The sequence below is a fragment of the Lissotriton helveticus genome, chromosome 5_1 (assembly GCF_964261635.1).
Source record: "Lissotriton helveticus chromosome 5_1, aLisHel1.1, whole genome shotgun sequence".
Taxonomy (NCBI): Eukaryota; Metazoa; Chordata; class Amphibia; order Caudata; family Salamandridae; genus Lissotriton; species Lissotriton helveticus.
The window spans coordinates 1,649,839,715-1,649,861,185 of NC_136065.1; the positions used below are offsets into that span (position 1 = coordinate 1,649,839,715).

Consider the following 21,471-nt stretch of genomic DNA (forward strand, 5'->3'; position numbering starts at 1 on the left):
TTTCCTACTTCCAAGAAAAGTGTCTTAAGCATGCTCTTCAATTTGTGCACGCATGTAGACATTCAAATGCAACTGCATTTCCATACAGAGTCTCAAAATCATAGATATCTTCATACCGCAGTAAGAATACATGAAGCGATTTACATGCTGCAGGCAGGCTGGCCTTGTAGCTCAGTGGCAGAGCGCTGGTCTTGTAAACCAGGGGTCATAAGTTCAAGCCTCATCAGGGCCTTTTTATATGTGAGTTTCTGTATGTTGTTTCCAAGTCATTCTTTCTAGGAGTCACACCTTGTCTTAAGTTTGCTTATTGACAAGCTTCCCTTTCCTGCTTTCATCGTATCAAGAAGACTTCATGAAAACCATTGAAGTATAAACTATTGCCTCACCCCTTCCGATCGCCTGACAAACGCCATTCTCACCCTGCCGGGCAAAGCCAAATAAGCCATGCATATTTGAAGTTCCTTTGAAAGTCAGAGCGAGGACTATGACCTCTGTTCCGACTGAGTCTGCATCCACAGAAAGGATGAAATAAGGATCTAGAAATTTCACCAAGGAGATGTGAACTTCATCCCCCTTAAAATACTTTTCCTCCCAGATGCCCCGGCTCTTAGTCAAATGAGGTTAATCTTCAAAACCCCACCCCCACTAACCATAAATATCCAACTCTCCTGCTGTCCATTCAAATGATACAAGGTATCTTGTACATAGAGATAATGTGAGAAAAAGCAGAATCGCTTCATAGATTTGGTGACCTTGGAAGGGTCGGCTGGATAAAGAAGTGAACCTGATTTCGGGAAAAGGAGTATCGTGATGGGGATGAGGAAAAGAGAACATGGACCACATTCACAAGTTAGAGAAATAAATGTAATAGGTTGAATGGTTTTAAAAAGTTAACTTTGAGCATGAATTGTGTTTTTTAAACTGCAAAGAATTAAAAAATCAATGTGGGATTGGAGGCACAATCTGAGCAGAAAGCACCATAAGCTGCTATGGTGCAACTCTTATGTTGACTAGAAACATTAATATGATGACGCTCTTCTTTTGATATGTTTTTCAGTTAAATTGTATTGTAAGTAGCTGATACAGCACTGTTTGCAGCTCCTCAGTATATGGTTATCCCGTGACAACAATGTTTTCATCATATTTATTATTCTACAAATGTATTTTTAAATGCACTGATGTGGTGTTTGCATGCTATGCAAGACGGCACATCATGGAATGTTTATAAGGAGCATCGAATAGGATTGTGATATTTGCACCTGGAAGAGTCGGACACGCAGATCCTGAAAAGAAGTAAAGACTCTCTAGCAAGGGCCATCTTTACCCTGAGTTTAATCTTTACTTTTAGTGAAATGGTTTATGAAAAACCAGTAAGCTGCTCCAGGTGAGGCTCGAACTCACAACCTCGGCATGCCTCAATGCAAGTACTGCTGTATAAGTACTGCGCGCTAACCAATTACGCCACTGGAGCTCACTGTTCTCATAGCTCACCAGTTGAGCCATCTAGAGCTGACCAAGTAGATACTGGCACTGCTCCCTTATTCACTGTGCAAGATCGACTCACATGCTAGCATGTTATCATGACTATTAAAAACTACAGTCCTAATGGAACAGATTTGATAATTCTGCTATATCATGTGCTCTGTCTATTGAACACCACATACATTTGCCAGTTCTGACACAGTCTAGGAGAAACTTATGATTATTTGTAATGAGCACATAGTAAGAATTTCCTAAAAAATGAAACATAGTCACCTAAGGCAGACGAGGTGGCCGAGTGGTTAAGGCGATGGACTGCTAATCCATTGTGCTCTGCACACGTGGGTTCGAATCCCACCTTCTTCGGAACGCCATCAGACACTCTTTTGAAGGTGGGCATGTCTCGTAGTACAATTACACTCTCTTTCAAGATACAGCCATAATCCACTAGAAGGGCCCAACTGACTATTCCATTTTGGCAATTATGTCAAATTAAGGGAAGTGTTTTGTGCTTAATTGAAATTAGATCTTTCATGAAGTGTCCAGAGGATTGCCTTTCCCTCACTCCTGGCCTTCTAACCAGTTTGGATAGATAAACTGATAAGAAAGCAGCTCTTACTCCTAAAGTTTCAGCCATCTCAAGTGTATGACTGTTGACATATGTCTGCCCCACAGAGACAGATCACTTCTAATAAGTGAGTTCTCTATCTGTCACTGATTGCGGATATACTAACTAGAGCTATCAGTATGGTCATAAATGTGAATACTCTTATGTTCTCAAATCAAAATGGAGTTTTTCCTACTTCCAAGAAAAGTGTCTTAAGCATGCTCTTCAATTTGTGCACGCATGTAGACATTCAAATGCAACTGCATTTCCATACAGAGTCTCAAAATCATAGATATCTTCATACCGCAGTAAGAATACATGAAGCGATTTACATACTGCAGGCAGGCTGGCCTTGTAGCTAAGTGGCAGAGCACTGGCCTTGTAAACCAGGGGTCATGAGTTCAAGCCTCATCAGGGCCTTTTTATATCTGAGTTTCTGTATGTTGTTTCCAAGTCATTCTTTCTAGGAGTCACACCTTGTCTTAAGTTTGCTTATTGACAAGCTTCCCTTTCCTGCTTTCATCGTATCAAGAAGACTTCATGAAAACCATTGAACCATAAACTATTGCCTCACCCCTTCCGATCGCCTGACGAACGCCTGACAAACGCCATTCTCACCCCGCTGGGCAAGCCCTGCCGGGCAAAGCCAAATAAGCCATGCATATTTGAAGTTCCTTTGAAAGTCAGAGCGAGGACTATGACCTCTGTTCCGACTGAGTCTGCATCCACAGAAAGGATGAAATAAGGATCTAGAAATTTCACCACGGAGATGTGAACTTCATCCCCCTTAAAATACTTTTCCTCCCAGATGCCCCGGCTCTTAGTCAAATGAGGTTAATCTTCAAAACCCCACCCCCACTAACCATAAATATCCGACTCTCCTGCTGTCCATTCAAATGATACAAGGTATCTTGTACATAGAGAGAATGTGAGAAAAAGCAGAATCGCTTCATAGATTTGGTGACCTTGGAAGGGTCGGCTGGATAAAGAAGTGAACCTGATTTCGGGAAAAGGAGTATCGTGATGGGGATGAGGAAAAGAGAACATGGACCACATTCACAAGTTAGAGAAATAAATGTAATAGGTTGAATGGTTTTAAAAAGTTAACTTTGAGCATGAATTGTGTTTTTTAAACTGCAAAGAATTAAAAAATCAATGTGGTATTGGAGGCACAATCTGAGCAGAAAGCACCATAAGCTGCTATGGTGCAACTCTTATGTTGACTAGAAACATTAATATGATGACGTTCTTCTTTTGATATGTCTTTCAGTTAAATTGTATTGTAAGTAGCTGCTACAGCACTGTTTGCAGCTCCTCAGTATATGGTTATCCCGTGACAACAATGTTTTCATCATATTTATTATTCTACAAATGTATTTTTAAATGCACTGATGTGGTGTTTGCATGCTATGCAAGACGGCACATCATGGAATGTTTATAAGGAGCATCGAATAGGATTGTGATATTTGCACCTGGAAGAGTCGGACACGCAGATCCTGAAAAGAAGTAAAGACTCTCTAGCAAGGGCCGTCTTTACCCTGAGTTTAATCTTTACTTTTAGTGAAATGGTTTATGAAAAACCAGTAAGCTGCTCCAGGTGAGGTTCGAACTCACAACCTCGACATGCCTCAATGCAAGTACTGCTGTATAAGTACCGCGCGCTAACCGATTCCGCCATTGGAGCTCACTGTTCTCATATCTCCCTAGTTGAGCCATATAGAGCTGACCAAGTAGATACTGGCACTGCTCCCTTATTCACTGTGCAAGATCGACTCAAATGCTAGCATGTTATCATGACTATTAAAAACTACAGTCCTAATGGAACAGATTTGATAATGCTGCTATATCATGTGCTCTGTCTATTGAACACCACATACATTTGCCAGTTCTGACACAGTCTAGGAGAAACTTATGATTATTTGTAATTAGCACATAGTAAGAATTTCCTAAAAAATGAAACATAGTCACCTAAGGCAGACGAGGTGGCCGAGTGGTTAAGGCGATGGACTGCTAATCGATTGTGCTCCTCACGCGTGGGTTCGAATCCCACCTTAGTCGGAACGCCATCAGACACTCTTTTGAAGGTGGGCATGTCTCGTAGTACAATTACACTCTCTTTCAAGACACAGCCATAATCCACTAGAAGGGCCCAACTGACTATTCCATTTTGGCAATTATGTCAAATTAAGGGAAGTGTTTTGTGCTTAATTGAAATTAGATCTTTCATGAAGTGTCCAGAGGATTGCCTTTCCCTCACTCCTGGCCTTCTAACCAGTTTGGATAGATAGACTGATAAGAAAGCAGCTCTTACTCCTAAAGTTTCAGCCATCTCAAGTGTATGACTGTTGACATATGTCTGCCCCACAGAGACAGATCACTTCTAATAAGTGAGTTCTCTATCTGTCACTGATTGCGGACATACTAACTAGAGCTATCAGTATGGTCATAAATGTGAATACTCTTATGTTCTCAAATCAAAATGGAGTTTTTCCTACTTCCAAGAAAAGTGTCTTAAGCATGCTCTTCAATTTGTGCATGCATGTAGACATTCAAATGCAACTGCATTTCCATACAGAGTCTCAAAATCATAGATATCTTCATACCGCAGTAAGAATATATGAAACGATTTACATACTGCAGGCAGGCTGGCCTTGCAGCTCAGTGGCAGAGCACTGGTCTTGTAAACCAGGGGTCATGAGTTCAAGCCTCATCAGGGCCTTTTTATATGTGAGTTTCTGTATGTTGTTTCCAAGTCATTCTTTCTAGGAGTCACACCTTGTCTTAAGTTTGCTTATTGACAAGCTTCCCTTTCCTGCTTTCATCCTATCAAGAAGACTTCATGAAAACCATTGAACCATAAACTATTGCCTCACCCCTTCCGATCGCCTGATAAACGCCATTCTCACCCCGCTGGGCAAGCCCTGCCGGGCAAAGCCAAATAAGCCATGCATATTTGAAGTTCCTTTGAAAGTCCGAGCGAGGACTATGACCTCTGTTCCGACTGAGTCTGCATCCACAGAAAGGATGAAATAAGGATCTAGAAATTTCACCAAAGAGATGTCAACTTTATCCCCCTTAAAATACTTTTCCTCCCAGATGCCCCGGCTCTTAGTCAAATGAGGTTAATCTTCAAAACCCCACCCCCACTAACCATAAATATCCGACTCTCCTGCTGTCCATTCAAATGATACAAGGTATCTTGTACATAGAGAGAATGTGAGAAAAAGCAGAATCGCTTCATAGATTTGGTGACCTTGGAAGGGTCGGCTGGATAAAGAAGTGAACCTGATTTCGGGAAAAGGAGTATCGTGATGGGGATGAGGAAAAGAGAACATGGACCACATTCACAAGTTAGAGAAATAAATGTAATAGGTTGAATGGTTTTAAAAAGTTAACTTTGAGCATGAATTGTGTTTTTTAAACTGCAAGGAATTAAAAAATCAATGTGGTATTGGAGGCACAATCTGAGCAGAAAGCACCATAAGCTGCTATGGTGCAACTCTTATGTTGACTAGAAACATTAATATGATGACGTTCTTCTTTTGATATGTCTTTCAGTTAAATTGTATTGTAAGTAGCTGATACAGCACTGTTTGCAGCTCCTCAGGATATGGTTATCCCGTGACAACGATGTTTAAATCATATTTATTATTCTACAAATGTATTTTTAAATGCACTGATGTGGTGTTTGCATGCTATGCAAGACGGCACATCATGGAATGTTTATAAGGAGCATCGAATAGGATTGTGATATTTGCAACTGGAAGAGTCGGACACGCAGATCCTGAAAAGAAGTAAAGACTCTCTAGCAAGGGCCGTCTTTACCCTGAGTTTAATCTTTACTTTTAGTGAAATGGTTTATGAAAAACCAGTAGGCTGCTCCAGGTGAGGCTCGAACTCACAACCTCAGCATGCCTCAATGCAAGTACTGCTGTAGAAGTACCGCGCTCTAACCGATTGCGCCACTGGAGCTCACTGTTCTCATACCTCCCCAGTTGAGCCATCTAGAGCTGACCAAGTAGATACTGGCACTGCTCCCTTATTCACTGTGCAAGATCGACTCACATGCTAGCATGTTATCATGACTATTAAAAACTACAGTCCTAATGGAACAGATTTGATAATTCTGCTATATCATGTGCTCTGTCTATTGAACAACACATACATTTGCCAGTTCTGACACAGTCTATGAGAAACTTATGATTATTTGTAATTAGCACATAGTAAGAATTTCCTAAAAAATGAAACATAGTCACCTAAGGCAGACGACGTGGCCGAGTGGTTAAGGCGATGGACTGCTAATCCATTGTGCTCTGCACGCGTGGGTTTGAATCCCACCTTCGTCGGAACGCCATCAGACACTCTTTTGAAGGTGGGCATGTCTCGTAGTACAATTACACTCTCTTTCAAGACACAGCCATAATCCACTAGAAGGGCCCAACTGACAATTCCATTTTGGCAATTATGTCAAATTAAGGGAAGTGTTTTGTGCTTAATTGAAATTAGATCTTTCATGAAGTGTCCAGAGGATTGCCTTTCCCTCACTCCTGGCCTTCTAACCAGTTTGGATAGATAGACTGATAAGAAAGCAGCTCTTACTCCTAAAGTTTCAGCCATCTCAAGTGTATGACTGTTGACATATGTCTGCCCCACAGAGACAGATCACTTCTAATAAGTGAGTTCTCTATCTGTCACTGATTGCGGACATACTAACTAGAGCTATCAGTATGGTCATAAATGTGAATACTCTTATGTTCTCAAATCAAAATGGAGTTTTCCTACTTCCAAGAAAAGTGTCTTAAGCATGCTCTTCAATTTGTGCACGCATGTAGACATTCAAATGCAACTGCATTTCCATACAGAGTCTCAAAATCATAGATATCTTCATACCGCAGTAAGAATACATGAAGCGATTTACATACTGCAGGCAGGCTGGCCTTGTAGCTCAGTGTCAGAGCACTGGTCTTGTAAACCAGGGGTCATGAGTTCAAGCCTCATCAGGGCCTTTTTATATGTGAGTTTCTGTATGTTGTTTCCAAGTCATTCTTTCTAGGAGTCACACCTTGTCTTAAGTTTGCTTATTGACAAGCTTCCCTTTCCTGCTTTCATCCTATCAAGAAGACTTCATGAAAACCATTGAACCATAAACTATTGCCTCACCCCTTCCGATCGCCTGACGAACGCCATTCTCACCCCGCCGGGCAAAGCCAAATAAGCCATGCATATTTGTAGTTCCTTTGAAAGTCAGAGCGAGGACTATGACCTCTGTTCCGACTGAGTCTGCATCCACAGAAAGGATGAAATAAGGATCTAGAAATTTCACCAAGGAGATGTGAACTTCATCCCCCTTAAATTACTTTTCCTCCCAGATGCCCCGGCTCTTAGTCAAATGAGGTTAATCTTCAAAACCCCACCCCCACTAACCATAAATATCCGACTCTCCTGCTGTCCATTCAAATGATACAAGGTATCTTGTACATTGAGAGAATGTGAGAAAAAGCAGAATCGCTTCATAGATTTGGTGACCTTGGAAGGGTCGGCTGGATAAAGAAGTGAACCTGATTTCGGGAAAAGGAGTATCGTGATGGGGATGAGGAAAAGAGAACATGGACCACATTCACAAGTTAGAGAAATAAATGTAATAGGTTGAATGGTTTTAAAAACTTAACTTTGAGCATGAATTGTGTTTTTTAAACTGCAAAGAATTAAAAAATCAATGTGGTATTGGAGGCACAATCTGAGCAGAAAGCACCATAAGCTGTTATGGTGCAACTCTTATGTTGACTAGAAACATTAATATGATGACGTTCTTCTTTTGATATGTCTTTCAGTTAAATTGTATTGTAATTACCTAATACAGCACTGTTTGCAGCTCCTCAGTATATGGTTATCCCGTGACAACAATGTTTTCATCATATTTATTATTCTACAAATGTATTTTTAAATGCACTGATGTGGTGTTTGCATGCTATGCAAGACGGCACATCATGGAATGTTTATAAGGAGCATCGAATAGGATTGTGATATTTGCACCTGGAAGAGTCGGACACGCAGATCCTGAAAAGAAGTAAAGACTCTATAGCAAGGGCCGTCTTTACCCTGAGTTTAATCTTTACTTTTAGTGAAATGGTTTATGAAAACCCAGTAAGCTGCTCCAGGTGAGGCTCGAACTCACAACCTCGGCATGCCTCAATGCAAGTACTGCTGTATAAGTACCGCGCACTAACCGATTCCGCCACTAGAGCTCACTGTTCTCATATCTCCCCAGTTGAGCCATCTAGAGCTGACCAAGTAGATTCTGGCACTGCTCCCTTATTCACTGTGCAAGATCGACTCAAATGCTAGCATGTTATCATGACTATTAAAAACTACAGTCCTAATGGACCAGATTTGATAATGCTGCTATATCATGTGCTCTGTCTATTGAACACCACATACATTTGCCAGTTCTGACACAGTCTAGGAGAAACTTATGATTATTTGTAATTAGCACATTGTAAGAATTTCCTAAAAAATGAAACATAGTCACCTAAGGCAGACGAGGTGGCCGAGTGGTTAAGGCGATGGACTGCTAATCCATTGTGCTCTGCCCACGTGGGTTCGAATCCCACCTTCGTCGGAATGCCATCAGACACTCTTTTGAAGGTGGGCATGTCTCGTAGTACAATTACACTCTCTTTCAAGACACAGCCATAATCCACTAGAAGGGCCCAACTGACTATTCCATTTTGGCAATTATGTCAAATTAAGGGAAGTGTTTTGTGCTTAATTGAAATTAGATCTTTCATGAAGTGTCCAGAGGATTGCCTTTCCCTCACTCCTGGCCTTCTAACCAGTTTGGATAGATAGACTGATAAGAAAGCAGCTCTTACTCCTAAAGTTTCAGCCATCTCAAGTGTATGACTGTTGACATATGTCTGCCCCACAGAGACAGATCACTTCTAATAAGTGAGTTCTCTATCTGTCACTGATTGCGGACATACTAACTAGAGCTATCAGTATGGTCATAAATGTGAATACTCTTATGTTCCCAAATCAAAATGGAGTTTTTCCTACTTCCAAGAAAAGTGTCTTAAGCATGCTCTTCAATTTGTGCACGCATGTAGACATTCAAATGCAACTGCATTTCCATACAGAGTCTCAAAATCATAGATATCTTCATACCGCAGTAAGAATACATGAAGTGATTTACATACTGCAGGCAGGCTGGCCTTGTAGCTCAGTGGCAGAGCACTGGTCTTGTAAACCAGGGGTCATGAGTTCAAGCCTCATCAGGGCCTTTTTATATGTGAGTTTCTGTGTGTTGTTTCCCAGTCATTCTTTCTAGGAGTCACACATTGTCTTAAGTTTGCTTATTGACAAGCTTCCCTTTCCTGCTTTCATCGTATCAAGAAGACTTCATGAAAACCATTGAACCATAAACTATTGCCTCACGAACGCCTGACAAACGCCATTCTCACCTCGCCGGGCAAGCCCTGCTGGGCAAAGCCAAATAAGCCATGCATATTTGAAGTTCATTTGAAAGTCAGAGCGAGGACTATGACCTCTGTTCCGACTGAGTCTGCATCCACAGAAAGGATGAAATAAGGATCTAGAAATTTCACCAAGGAGATGTGAACTTCATCCCCCTTAAAATACTTTTCCTCCCAGATGCCCCGGCTCTTAGTCAAATGAGGTTAATCTTCAAAACCCCACCCCCACTAACCATAAATATCCGACTCTCCTGCTGTCCATTCAAATGATACAAGGTATCTTGTACATAGAGAGAATGTGAGAAAAAGCAGAATCGCTTCATAGATTTGGTGACCTTGGAAGGGTCGGCTGGATAAAGAAGTGAACCTGATTTCGGGAAAAGGAGTATCGTGATGGGGATGAGGAAAAGAGAACATGGACCACATTCACAAGTTAGAGAAATAAATGTAATAGGTTGAATGCTTTTAAAACGTCAACTTTGAGCATGAATTGTGTTTTTTAAACAGCAAAGAATTAAAAAATCAACGTGGTATTGGAGGCACAATCTGAGCAGAAAGCACCATAAGCTGCTATGGTGCAACTCTTATGTTGACCAGAAACATTAATATGATGACGTTCTTCTTTTGATATGTCTTGCAGTTAAATTGTATTGTAAGTAGCTGATACAGCACTGTTTGCAGCTCCTCAGTATATGGTTATCCCGTGACAACAATGTTTTCATCATGTTTATTATTCTACAAATGTATTTTTAAATGCACTGATGTGGTGTTTGCATGCTATGCAAGACGGCACATCATGGAATGTTTATGAGGAGCATCAAATAGGATTGTGATATTTGCATCTGGAAGAGTCGGACACACAGATGCTGAAAAGAAGTAAAGACTCTCTAGCAAGGGCCGTCTTTACCCTGAGTTTAATCTTTACTTTTAGTGAAATGGTTTATGAAAAACCAGTAAGCTGCTCCAGGTGAGGCTCGAACTCACAACCTCGGCATGCCTCAACGCAAGTACTGCTGTATAAGTACCGCGCGCTAACCCATTGCGCCACTGGAGCTCACTGTTCTCATATCTCCCCAGTTGAGCCATCTAGAGCTGACCAAGTAGATACTGGCACTGCTCCATTATTCACTGTGCAAGATCGACTCACATGCTAGCATGTTATCATGACTATTAAAAACTACAGTCCTAATGGAACAGATTTGATAATTCTGCTATATCATGTGCTCGGTTGTATGATTTTACAACGCATTCCGTTGTAACGCATGCCTTTACCACGCATGCGTTACAACGGAATGCAGTCACCACACACGTCCTTTACCACGAAAATATCTTTTACACGCATACTTTTACAACGATTTTCATTGTAAAAGTATGCATGTAAATGGTATTTTCATGTTAACGGATTTTCACCCTTTAAATGTACTTTTTTAATTGATCTCTCTGCTAGAACACCCGCTCATTCCTCCTTACCTCTCCTCGTTTCTCCGTGGTGACGTTGTACGTCATTAACAGGAAGCGGAATGTTTTTCCGTTTCCTCTTTAGACGCTGATCTCCTTCACATCTTTTTTCTCAAACAAATATGCGTCTTTTTCTTTTTAAACCCACGCTTTTATTTTGTTGGGGGGAGACCCCACAAGCCCCCCCTTTGTTTTTTTTTTTACTTTACCACACATGCCTTTACTACGTTTTTCGTAGTAAAGGTATGCGTGGTAAAGGTTTCTCGTTGTAACCAGCATGCGTTGTAATGCATGCGTGGTTATGGTGTGCGTGGAAACGGCCGCGTTGTAGTGGCCGTTTCCCATGTGCTCTGTCTATTGAACACCACATACATTTGCCAGTTCTGACACAGTCTAGGAGAAACTTATGATTATTTGTAATTAGCACATAGTAAGAATTTCCTAAAAAATGAAACATAGTCACCTAAGGCAGACGAGGTGGCTGAGTGGTTAAGGCGATGGACTGCTAATCCGTTGTGCTCTGCACGCGTGGGTTCGAATCCCACCTTCGTCGGAACGCCATCAGACATTCTTTTGAAGGTGGGCATGTCTCGTAGTACAATTACACTCTCTTTCAAGACACAGCCATAATCCACTAGAAGGGCCCAACTGACTATTCCATTTTGGCAATTATGTCAAATTAAGGGAAGTGTTTTGTGCTTAATTGAAATTAGATCTTTCATGAAGTGTCCAGAGGATTGCCTTTCCCTCACTCCTGGCCTTCTAACCAGTTTGGATAGATAGACTGATAAGAAAGCAGCTCTTACTCCTAAAGTTTCAGTCATCTCAAGTGTATGACTGTTGACATATGTCTGCCCCACAGAGACAGATCACTTCTAATAAGTGAGTTCTCTATCTGTCACTGATTGCGACATACTAATTAGAGCTATCAGTATGGTCATAAATGTGAATACTCTTATGTTCTCAAATCAAAATGGAGTTTTTCCTACTTCCAAGAAAAGTGTCTTAAGCATGCTCTTCAATTTGTGCACGCATGTAGACATTCAAATGCAACTGCATTTCCATACAGAGTCTCGAAATCATAGATTTCTTCATACCGCAGTAAGAATACATGAAGCGATTTACATAATGCTGGCAGGCTGGCCTTGTAGCTCAGTGGCAGAGCACTGGTCTTGTAAACCAGGGGTCATGAGTTCAAGCCTCATCAGGGCCTTTTTATATGTGAGTTTCTGTATGTTGTTTCCAAGTCATTCTTTCTAGGAGTCACACCTTGTCTTAAGTTTGCTTATTGACAAGCTTCCCTTTCCTGCTTTCATCGTATCAAGAAGACTTCATGAAAAACATTGAACCCTAAACTATTGCCTCACCCCTTCCGATCACCTGACGAACGCCATTCTCACCCCGCCAGGCAAAGCCAAATAAGCCATGCATATTTGAAGTTCCTTTGAAAGTCAGAGCGAGTTCCGACTGAGTCTGCATCCACAGAAAGGATGAAATAAGGATCTAGAAATTTCACCAAGGAGATGTGAACTTCATCCCCCTTAAAATACTTTTCCTCCCAGATGCCCCGGCTCTTTGTCAAATGAGGTTAATCTTCAAAACCCCACCCCCACTAACCATAAATATCCGACTCTCCTGCTGTCCATTCAAATGATACAAGGTATCTTGTACATAGAGAGAATGTGAGAAAAAGCAGAATCGCTTCATAGATTTGGTGACCTTGGAAGGGTCGGCTGGATAAAGAAGTGAACCTGATTTCGGGAAAAAGGAGTATCGTGATGGGGATGAGGAAAAGAGAACATGGACCACATTCACAAGTTAGAGAAATAAATGTAATAGGTTGAATGGTTTTAAAAAGTTAACTTTGAGCACGAATTGTGTTTTTTAAACTGCAAAGAATTAAAAAATCAATGTGGGATTGGAGGCACAATCTGGGCAGAAAGCACCATAAGCTGCTATGGTGCAACTCTTATGTTGACTAGAAACATTAATATGATCACGCTCTTCTTTTGATATGTCTTTCAGTTAAATTGTATTGTAAGTAGCTGATACGGCACTGTTTGCAGCTCCTCAGTATATGGTTATCCCGTGACAACAATGTTTTCATCATATTTATTATTCTACAAATGTATTTTTAAATGCACTGATGTGGTGTTTGCATGCTATGCAAGACGGCACATCATAGCATCGAATAGGATTGTGATATTTGCACCTGGAAGAGTCGGACACGCAGATCCTGAAAAGAAGTAAAGACTCTCTAGCAAGGGTCGTCTTTACCCTGAGTTTAATCTTTACTTTTAGTGAAATGGTTTATGAAAAACCAGTAAGCTGCTCCAGGTGAGGCTCGCACTCACAACCTCGGCATGCCTCAATGCAAGTACTGCTGTATAAGTACCGCGCGCTAACCGATTTCGCCACTGGAGCTCACCGTTCTCATATCTCCCCAGTTGAGCCATCTAGAGCTGACCAAGTAGATACTGGCACTGCTCCCTTATTCACTGTGCAAGATCGACTCACATGCTAGCATGTTATCATGACTATTAAAAACTACAGTCCTAATGGAACAGATTTGATAATTCTGCTATATCATGTGCTCTGTCTATTGAACACCACATACATTTGCCAGTTCTGACACAGTCTAGGAGAAACTTATTGTTAGAAGCGGCTGTCTCTAGTTGGCAGAGGTATACACTTCTGACAAATAGGGACACACCTTTTCTAGTCAGGGCAAGGGGCTCACACACTTAGATAACCCCTGCTCACCCCCTTAGTAGCTTGGCAAAGCAGACAGGCTTATCTCAGAGGCAGTGCGTTAAGCATTTATGACCACATACAGTAATAAAGTGAATACACTACAAATGGACATGACACAGTAGTATTATAAAAATAAGGATTTTTATATAAGGCTTAGCACAAGACCAAATAACGACAAAAATATACCACAGTCTTAATAAATACTCTTCGAAGGAAAAATAATAGTTCAAGCACGGTTTCTTCTTAGCACAAAGTCTTTAGTATCAAAAGCAACTCTTCTTCTTTAAATCAAAGTTCTTGGCAACAATGTAACACACACGGGAGTCACACGACGTCGAGGCAAAGTTAATCCAAAGGTTCGGCATCAACCGCGAGGAGCGCTACGTCGAGCCCGGAGTCGCACAGACCCCAACAACACAGTACCTTGGAAAAGTGAAGCACTGGATGATCAGCGGCGTCGAGATGTCCGGCGTCGCGTCTTCGGCGTCGATCGGGCCTCGGAGTCGGGGCGATCTGCAGCGGCGTCGACCGAAGTCAGGCAGGAGCAGCGCTCACGAGGTGAAGCAGGATACGGCGTCGTCGATGTCGATGTTGCATGAGTGAGCAGCGCTCATGGCGTCGAGAGGGCTCGATGTTGATGCGATCAGCAGCGGCGTCAACACAGGGTCACTTGGAGCTGGAGCCGAACTCGCTACTCACTGGCGTCGCTACTGGCGTCGATCGGGCCTGGCGGCCGGCGTCGAAGGTGCGGGACACTGGAGCCGTTACTCACGATGACGAGCTGGATTCGGCGACGTCCGTCGGCGTCGAGATTGCTGGATTCTTCAGAGGTGCTGGATTTCAGGTTCCAGCAACAAGCACTTTTCAGCAAATCAATGAAGTCCTTTGACCCTGTGACTTCAACAGGAGACTGGCACTTCTTCCAGCCCTTGGAGATTTTCTTAGCAAGCTTGAGAGTACACACTTAGTTCCTCTCTCCTGGTTCCTTGGCAAAAATAAAGAAGCAACTGCAGGATTCCCCCAACAAACAGCACTCTGGCAGAAGGGGTAGGCAGTCCTTGGATCAGCAGGCTTCTTGTCCTTGGTTCAGGTTTCCTTGTCAGAAGTGATCTAAATTCTTGGTTCAGGGGTCCTTCTCTTATACCCCTTTTTGGCTTTGATCCCTTTGTCCATGCAGGGGAATTTCCCCCCATCTTGGGTTTGTTGTGGGTGTTGCCAGGCCGAAGCACCTGGCCTATTCACTGGGCAGGGCAGAGTCTTCAGCCGCCCAGCAGGAGCGGAGCCAGCATTGTCACTGGCAGGGGCAGGGCCATCAGTTGCCCAGCAGGAGGTGGGCCAGGAAAGTCCCAGGCAGGCACAGAGTCATCAGCCGCCTGGCAGGGGGGCGGAGCCAGCATTGTATCAGGCAGGGCAGGCTATCAGGAGCTACTCTTCCCCTACTCTCAATGCAAATGTCCCACTCATCCCACACTGACTCATTCAGACCTCTGGAGCCACCCAGCTCCTGTCACACACACACCAGAACCAGCAGAGACCGGTAGACAGACAAGAAAATAGCTACTTTCTAAAAGTGCTATTTTCAAACACAGAGTCCAAAAACCATCCACCCAAACGGATGCGTTATTAAACCCTGAGTTCAGGGATACCAAACTCGACATTGCACCATGCTCCCCGAGCCCGCTAGGATTATAGCATTAATAATCCTGGCAGCCCATTCTAACTGATGGAGAGCAGGTAACCTTACAATAGTGAAACACGAATATGGCTGTAATTCACTATTAGGACATGCCAACCTTGTCAGGCTTGTCCTACCTTATGCTTACAATGCACCCTGCCCTTGGGCCTACCATAGGGGTGACTAACATGAAGTTAAGGGAAGGTTTAGGGACTGGCAAGTAAGTGTACTTGCGCAGTCCTCGTGACAGTCAGACTGCACGTGGTCTAGCAATGGTAGACCTTCAGACATACTTTTACTAGGCCGCTCTTGTGGGTGGCACAACACGTGCTGCAAGCCCACGAGCAGCATTTGTATTTACAAGCCCTGGCACTCTTGGTGCACTCTACTAGGGACTAATAGTAAACCAAATAAGCCAAACATGGAAGTCAATCAATACAGCAATTTCACATAGGGAGCACTTGCACTGTGGCACTGATCAGCAGTGGCACAGTGCCCAAAGCAATATACCAGCAAAACATCGTAAACAGAGGAGGCAAACAGAAAAAATGGAGGAGAGACTCATGCCAATGATGCCAGGTCTAACATGTATGATTATTTGTAATTAGCACATAGTAAGAATTTCCTAAAAAATGAAACATAGTCACCTAAGGCAGACGAGGTGGCCGAGTGGTTAAGGCGATGGACTGCTAATCCATTGTGCTCTGCACGCGTTGGTTTGAATCCCACCTTCCTCGGAACGCCATCAGACACTCTTTTGAAGGTGGGCATGTCTCGTAGTACAATTACACTCTCTTTCAAGACACAGCCATAATCCACTAGAAGGGCCCAACTGACTATTCCATTTTGGCAATTATGTCAAATTAAGGGAAGTGTTTTGTGCTTAATTGAAATTAGATCTTTCATGAAGTGTCCAGAGGATTGCCTTTCCCTCACTCCTGGCTTTCTAACCAGTTTGGATAGATAGACTGATAAGAAAGCAGCTCTTACTCCTAAAGTTTCAGCCATCTCAAGTGTATGACTGTTGACATATGTCTGCCCCACAGAGACAGATCACTTCTAATAAGTGAGTTCTCTATCTGTCACTGATTGCGGACATACTAACTAGAGCTATCAGTATGGTCATAAATGTGAATACTCTTATGTTCTCAAATCAAAATGGAGTTTTTCCTACTTCCAAGAAAAGTGTCTTAAGAATGCTCTTCAATTAGTTCACGCATGTAGACATTCAAATGCAACTGCATTTCCATACAGAGTCTCAAAATCATAGATATCTTCATACCGCAGTAAGAATACATGAAGCGATTTACATACTCCAGGCAGGCTGGCCTTGTAGCTCAGTGGCAGAGCACTGGTCTTGTAAACCAGGGGTCATGAGTTCAAGCCTCATCAGGGCCTTTTTATATGTGAGTTTCTGTATGTTGTTTCCAAGTCATTCTTTCTAGGAGTCACACATTGTCTTAAGTTTGCTTATTGACAAGCTTCCCTTTCCTGCTTTCATCGTATCAAGAAGACTTCATGAAAACCATTGAACCATAAACTATTGCCTCACCCCTTCCGATCGCCTGAGGAACGCCTGACAAACGCCATTCTCACCCCGCCGGGCAAAGCCAAATAAGCCATGCATATTTGAAGTTCCTTTGAAAGTCAGAGCGAGGACTATGACCTCTGTTCCGACTGAGTCTGCATCCACAGAAAGGATGAAATAAGGATCTAGAAATTTCACCAAGGAGATGTGAACTTCATCCCCCTTAAAATACTTTTCCTCCCAGATGCCCCGGCTCTTAGTCAAATGAGGATAATCTTCAAAACCCCACCCCCACTAACCATAAATATCCGACTCTCCTGCTGTCCATTCAAATGATACAAGGTATCTTGTACATAGAGAGAATGTGAGAAAAAGCAGAATCGCTTTATAGATTTGGTGACCTTGGAAGGGTCGGCTGGATAAAGAAGAGAACCTGATTTCGGGAAAAGGAGTATCGTGATGGGGATGAGGAAAAGAGGTCATGGACCACATTCACAAGTTAGAGAAATAAATGTAATAGGTTGAATGGTTTTAAAAAGTTAACTTTGAGCATGAATTGTGTTTTTTAAACTGCAAAGAATTAAAAAATCAATGTGGGATTGGAGGCACAATCTGAGCAGAAAGCACCATAAGCTGCTATAGTCCAACTCTTATGTTGACTAGAAACATTAATATGATGACGCTCTTCTTTTGATATGTCTTTCAGTTAAATTGTATTGTAAGTAGCTGATACAGCACTGTTTGCAGCTCCTCAGTATATGGTTATCCCGTGACAACAACGTTTTCATCATATTTATTATTCTACAAATGTATTTTTAAATGCACTGATGTGGTGTTTGCATGCTATGCAAGACGGCACATCATGGAATGTTTATAAGGAGCATCGAATAGTATTGTGATATTTGCACCTGGAAGAGTCGGACACGCAGATCCTGAAAAGAAGTAAAGACTCTCTAGCAAGGGCCGTCTTTAGCCTGAGTTTAATCTTTACTTTTAGTGAAATGGTTTATGAAAAACCAGTAAGCTGCTCCAGGTGAGGCTCGAACTCAGAACCTCGGGATGCCTCAATGCAAGTACTGCTGTATAAGTACCGCGAGCTAACCGATTGCGCCACTGGAGCTCACTGTTCTCATATCTCCCCAGTTGAGCCATCTAGAGCTGACCAAGTAGATACTGGCACTGCTCCCTTATTCACTGTGCAAGATCGACTCACATGCTAGCATGTTATCATGACTATTAAAAACTACAGTCCTAATGGAACATATCTGATAATTCTGCTATATCATGTGCTCTGTCTATTGAACACCACATACATTTGCCAGTTCTGACACAGTCTAGGAGAAACTTATGATTATTTGTAATTAGCACATAGTAAGAATTTCCTAAAAAATGAAACATAGTAACCTAAGGCAGACGAGGTGGCCGAGTGGTTAAGGCGATGGACTGCTAATCCATTGTGCTCTGCACGTGTGGGTTTGAATCCCACTTTCGTCGGAACGCCATCAGGCACTCTTTTGAAGGTGGGCATGTCTCGTAGTACAATTACACTCTCTTTCAAGACACAGCCATAATCCACTAGAAGGGCCCAACTGACTATTCCATTTTGGCAATTATGTCAAATTAAGGGAAGTGTTTTGTGCTTAATTGAAATTAGATCTTTCATGAAGTGTCCAGAGGATTGCCTTTCCCTCACTCCTGGCCTTCTAACCAGTTTGGATAGATAGACTGATAAGAAAGCAGCTCTTACTCCTAACGTTTCAGCCATCTCAAGTGTATGACTGTTGACATATGTCTGCCCCACAGAGACAGATCACTTCTAATAAGTGAGTTCTCTATCTGTCACTGATTGCGGACATACTAACTAGAGCTATCAGTATGGTCATAAATGTGAATACTCCTATGTTCTCAAATCAAAATGGAGTTTTTCCTACTTCCAAGAAAAGTGTCTTAAGCATGCTCTTCAATTTGTGCACGCATGTAGATATTCAAATGCAACTGCATTTCCATACAGAGTCTCAAAATCATAGATATCTTCATACCGCAGTAAGAATACATGAAGCGATTTACATACTGCAGGCAGGCTGGCCTTGTAGCTCAGTGGCAGAGCACTTGTCTTGTAAACCAGGGGTCATGAGTTCAAGCCTCATCAGGGCCTTTTTATATGTGAGTTTCTGTATGTTGTTTCCAAGTCATTCTTTCTAGGAGTCACACATTGTCTTAAGTTTGCTTATTGACAAGCTTCCCTTTCCTGCTTTCATCGTATCAAGAAAACTTCATGAAAACCATTGAACCATAAACTATTGCCTCACCCCTTCCGATCGCCTGACGAACGCCTGACAAACGCCATTCTCACCCCGCCGGGCAAAGCCAAATAAGCCAAGCATATTTGAAGTTCCTTTGAAAGTCAGAGCAGGACTATGACCTCTGTTCCGACTGAGTCTGCATCCACAGAAAGGATGAAATAAGGATCTAGAAATTTCACCAAGGAGATGTGAACTTCATCCCCCTTAAAATACTTTTCCTCCCAGATGCCCCGGCTCTTAGTCAAATGAGGTTAATCTTCAAAACCCCACCCCCACTAACCATAAATATCCGACTCTCCTGCTGTCCATTCAAATGATACAAGGTATCTTGTACATAGAGAGAATGTGAGAAAAAGCAGAATCGCTTCATAGATTTGGTGACCTTGGAAGGGTCGGCTGGATAAAGAAGTGAACCTGATTCTGGGAAAAAGAGTATCTTGATGGGGATGAGGAAAAGAGAACATGGACCACATTCACAAGTTAGAGAAATAAATGTAATAGGTTTAATGGTTTTAAAAAGTTAACTTTGAGCATGAATTGTGTTTTTTAAACTGCAAAGAATTAAAAAATCAATGTGGGATTGGAGGCACAATCTGAGCAGAAAGCACTATAAGCTGCTATGGTGCAACTCTTATGTTGACTAGAAACATTAATATGATGACGCTCTTCTTTTGATATGTGTTTCAGTTAAATTGTATTGTAAGTAGCTGATACAGCACTGTTTGCAGCTCCTCAGTATATGGTTATCCCGTGACAACAATGTTTTCATCATATATATTATTCTACAAATGTATTTTTAAATGCACTGATGTGGTGTTTGCATGCTATGCAAGACGGCACATCATGGAATGTTTATAAGGAGCATCGAATAGGATTGTGATATTTGCACCTGGAAGAGTCGGACACGCAGATCCTGAAAAGAAGTAAAGAGACTCTAGCAAGGGCCGTCTTTACCCTGAGTTTATTCTTTACTTTTAGTGAAATGGTTTATGAAAAACCAGTAAGCTGCTCCAGGTGAGGCTCGAACTTACAACCTCGGCATGCCTCAATGCAAGTACTGCTGTATAAGTACCGCACGCTAACCGATTGCGCCACTGGAGCTCACTGTTCTCATATCTCCCCAGCTGAGCCATCTAGAGCTGATCAAGTAGATACTGGCACTGCTCCCTTATTCACTGTGCAAGATCGACTCCCATGCTAGCATGTTATCATGACTATTAAAAACTACAGTCCTAATGGAACAGATTTGATAATTCTGCTATATCATGTGCTCTGTCTGTTAAAAATAGCAATGTGTATGTACATAAGCGGCGTTCATTTGTGGTGCACAGTACCCCTTGTTGTAAGCAGAACAGATATTTCTAAAATACTGACTGTATTATCCCGCTAGCATAGACCCATGCACACACGTACACGACAGCCATTTTAGGTACCATGGTCTCCCTGTTTACGATCGCTCATCAGCGCACTTCCCTGACCCTGCAAGCATTCCCCCATGCGCCCTGACTGCCCCCGCTCTCCCATGCACAGGTCATGAGCCCTCCCCTCCCATGACTCTGTCCCAGGGAATCGCACCCCGCGCCTGACCAACACCTCCTGTCCCTCCATGAATACCCCTCCTTTGATGACCTCTTCCTCTGAGCCTGAATGTCTGCACAGACCGCTGGTCATCCCTTAGCCCGAGGATACAGTTTATTGCCCACCACTGTATGCACTCGTCTCTCTTGAAAGAAGCCACTATTGATCATGACCGCCCCACCCCCTGAGATTCGATCAGGCACACACATTCCAATGGAATCAGCAGAACACTCAGCCGCATGACAGCCCCCTCCTATTGCATGGAGGATAAGGGCCCTACTATAGCCACGTTTTGGACTACCTCCATACTATACAATGTGTTGATTGTAATAAAGGATGCCTGTGTGCCACCAACCTGTGTATAAAAGACGAAGCCTCAGAGAAACTTGTTAGAGCACCTCCCGAAGACACTATGCGAGTGTCCCAAATGACAGGCTCTCCTCATGAGAAATAAACCTTTTTCTTTGTCTTCCTGCTTCCAGTGCCCGTCTCTTTGTTTGGTAATTATTCAAGATGAAAACGAAGAGTCGCCCTGCACCAGCAGCCTGGGCATCGGGTGCGATATGGGCTGACTTTTCTACAATTGGCGTCCCAACGCGGGGTCCATCAGCGACATA

At 42.6% G+C, this 21,471-nt stretch overlaps 18 non-coding genes across 18 annotated transcripts; 15 read left to right on the forward strand and 3 right to left on the reverse strand.

The window, feature by feature from the left end:
• Positions 1-160: 160 nt before the first annotated feature.
• On the forward strand, positions 161-232 carry TRNAT-UGU (transfer RNA threonine (anticodon UGU)). Its single transcript has one exon. It is a non-coding gene; the product is annotated as a tRNA-Thr (tRNA).
• A 1,144-nt stretch (positions 233-1,376) lies between these two features.
• Positions 1,377-1,471, reverse strand: TRNAI-UAU (transfer RNA isoleucine (anticodon UAU)). Its single transcript has 2 exons — positions 1,434-1,471; positions 1,377-1,412 (listed from the first exon to the last, which is right to left on the reverse strand). It is a non-coding gene; the product is annotated as a tRNA-Ile (tRNA).
• Positions 1,472-1,763: 292 nt separating this feature from the next.
• TRNAS-GCU (transfer RNA serine (anticodon GCU)) lies at positions 1,764-1,845 on the forward strand. The gene has a single exon. It is a non-coding gene; the product is annotated as a tRNA-Ser (tRNA).
• A 589-nt stretch (positions 1,846-2,434) lies between these two features.
• TRNAT-UGU (transfer RNA threonine (anticodon UGU)) lies at positions 2,435-2,506 on the forward strand. Its single transcript has one exon. It is a non-coding gene; the product is annotated as a tRNA-Thr (tRNA).
• Positions 2,507-4,062: 1,556 nt separating this feature from the next.
• Positions 4,063-4,144, forward strand: TRNAS-GCU (transfer RNA serine (anticodon GCU)). The gene has a single exon. It is a non-coding gene; the product is annotated as a tRNA-Ser (tRNA).
• A 589-nt stretch (positions 4,145-4,733) lies between these two features.
• TRNAT-UGU (transfer RNA threonine (anticodon UGU)) lies at positions 4,734-4,805 on the forward strand. Its single transcript has one exon. It is a non-coding gene; the product is annotated as a tRNA-Thr (tRNA).
• Positions 4,806-6,350: 1,545 nt separating this feature from the next.
• Positions 6,351-6,432, forward strand: TRNAS-GCU (transfer RNA serine (anticodon GCU)). Its single transcript has one exon. It is a non-coding gene; the product is annotated as a tRNA-Ser (tRNA).
• Positions 6,433-7,020: 588 nt separating this feature from the next.
• On the forward strand, positions 7,021-7,092 carry TRNAT-UGU (transfer RNA threonine (anticodon UGU)). Its single transcript has one exon. It is a non-coding gene; the product is annotated as a tRNA-Thr (tRNA).
• Positions 7,093-8,623: 1,531 nt separating this feature from the next.
• On the forward strand, positions 8,624-8,705 carry TRNAS-GCU (transfer RNA serine (anticodon GCU)). Its single transcript has one exon. It is a non-coding gene; the product is annotated as a tRNA-Ser (tRNA).
• Positions 8,706-9,294: 589 nt separating this feature from the next.
• Positions 9,295-9,366, forward strand: TRNAT-UGU (transfer RNA threonine (anticodon UGU)). Its single transcript has one exon. It is a non-coding gene; the product is annotated as a tRNA-Thr (tRNA).
• Positions 9,367-10,517: 1,151 nt separating this feature from the next.
• TRNAI-UAU (transfer RNA isoleucine (anticodon UAU)) lies at positions 10,518-10,612 on the reverse strand. The gene is made up of 2 exons: positions 10,575-10,612; positions 10,518-10,553 (listed from the first exon to the last, which is right to left on the reverse strand). It is a non-coding gene; the product is annotated as a tRNA-Ile (tRNA).
• An 875-nt stretch (positions 10,613-11,487) lies between these two features.
• Positions 11,488-11,569, forward strand: TRNAS-GCU (transfer RNA serine (anticodon GCU)). Its single transcript has one exon. It is a non-coding gene; the product is annotated as a tRNA-Ser (tRNA).
• A 588-nt stretch (positions 11,570-12,157) lies between these two features.
• Positions 12,158-12,229, forward strand: TRNAT-UGU (transfer RNA threonine (anticodon UGU)). Its single transcript has one exon. It is a non-coding gene; the product is annotated as a tRNA-Thr (tRNA).
• A 3,871-nt stretch (positions 12,230-16,100) lies between these two features.
• Positions 16,101-16,182, forward strand: TRNAS-GCU (transfer RNA serine (anticodon GCU)). Its single transcript has one exon. It is a non-coding gene; the product is annotated as a tRNA-Ser (tRNA).
• Positions 16,183-16,771: 589 nt separating this feature from the next.
• TRNAT-UGU (transfer RNA threonine (anticodon UGU)) lies at positions 16,772-16,843 on the forward strand. Its single transcript has one exon. It is a non-coding gene; the product is annotated as a tRNA-Thr (tRNA).
• A 1,542-nt stretch (positions 16,844-18,385) lies between these two features.
• Positions 18,386-18,467, forward strand: TRNAS-GCU (transfer RNA serine (anticodon GCU)). The gene has a single exon. It is a non-coding gene; the product is annotated as a tRNA-Ser (tRNA).
• Positions 18,468-19,056: 589 nt separating this feature from the next.
• Positions 19,057-19,128, forward strand: TRNAT-UGU (transfer RNA threonine (anticodon UGU)). Its single transcript has one exon. It is a non-coding gene; the product is annotated as a tRNA-Thr (tRNA).
• Positions 19,129-20,282: 1,154 nt separating this feature from the next.
• TRNAI-UAU (transfer RNA isoleucine (anticodon UAU)) lies at positions 20,283-20,377 on the reverse strand. Its single transcript has 2 exons — positions 20,340-20,377; positions 20,283-20,318 (listed from the first exon to the last, which is right to left on the reverse strand). It is a non-coding gene; the product is annotated as a tRNA-Ile (tRNA).
• Positions 20,378-21,471: the final 1,094 nt, after the last annotated feature.